The sequence below is a fragment of the Limulus polyphemus genome, unplaced genomic scaffold, assembly GCF_000517525.1.
Source record: "Limulus polyphemus unplaced genomic scaffold, Limulus_polyphemus-2.1.2 Scaffold3034, whole genome shotgun sequence".
Classification (NCBI taxonomy): domain Eukaryota; kingdom Metazoa; phylum Arthropoda; class Merostomata; order Xiphosura; family Limulidae; genus Limulus; species Limulus polyphemus.
In genome coordinates, this window is record NW_013668644.1 from 113,226 (window position 1) to 114,657 (window position 1,432).

Sequence of the window (1,432 nt, forward strand, 5' to 3'; positions counted from 1 at the left end):
CGTTGGTAAAGAGTTGGCGGTGGGTGGTGATGACTAGCTGCCTTTCCTCTAGTCTTACACTGCTAAAATAGGGACGGCTAGCGCAGATAGCCCTCGTGTAGTTTTGCGCGAAATTCAAAACAAACAAACCACCACATTGCGTACTGAATATCAGACACGATGCTCCTTGTTCTTTCCTTCCAGAACATGTTGCAACAAATGCAATTGCTTCATCAGTAACTTAATCTATATCTTATTGTGTGTCTCCAAGTCTGACAAATTTGTTGCCTTTCAGGAGCACTTTAACAACTGTTGCTTTGCCAACACTCCACGGGTACGCTACCTGTCACAGCTAAAGAGAATGTGTTTAGACAAAAAGTTGTGGTACAATAGTTTACATTTAAAGCTATATATGAGTTTGTTAGATAACACAAATCTTACTTGCCAAAAATAATGCTTGTTCCAACTTAGGCCGGTATTACTGGAACGGAGACAAATCAAAATAGAAAAATGAATAAATCATAATCTAGGTTAACAACAAAATATGAAAGGTTTAAAAACCATATTCTAAGAAAACACCGCTCACTTACAGGTTACAAGAGCCCTATTTTAGGTAAATAACTCCAAGTAGAGGTATAAGCAATAAAACGTTTATGGAAATAATATCAAATGGAAAGATTAATGTCACATTTCTAATTGATAAAACATTAGGTATAGAAAAATCAATGGATAATGTGCGAATAGAAAAATAAACCAACTGTTTTTAGGAAAGTAACGACAGCTGGAAAAGTAAAGGAATAATATTTTTTGGAAACGATAGACGAAACATATTCGAGAAAAGCATAACTATATGGAGATATGAAACAACCACACTTAAAGAACTATTAACACGTGAGAAAAAAAGGAACCACAATCAAGATAAATAATGCCAAACAGGAGGCGAATGAACCATTATTGGAAACAAAGACGACGAAAAGTAAATGTACCAGACAGAATATATGAACACACAACCAGGTAAAAATGGAAAACAAACACAATCGAGAAAAAACGCCATGCATTATGATAAAATATAGAACAAGATTACCGGAAAGACATCAATCAGGTGGATAAAAAAGTATCAAATTCTTTGGAATCAAAATATCTGGAAGAAAGATAAAATATAGAACAAAATTACCGGAAACACATCAAGCAGATGGATAAAAAAGTCCCAAATTCTTTGGAATCAAAATATCTGGAAGAAAGATAAAATGTTATCTAGAAAAAGAAATTAAAAATAGTTATTTTTTATGGATAGATAAGCCATGTCGTGAAGAACATACAAAGCAAAAGATAACTAGAACTAACTACTTTTAGAGGAGGCCAGGTGGTTAGTGCGCTCGACTCGCAATCTGATGGTCGCGGGTTCGAATCCCCGTCACATCAAACATGCTCACCTTTTCAGCCATGGGGGCGA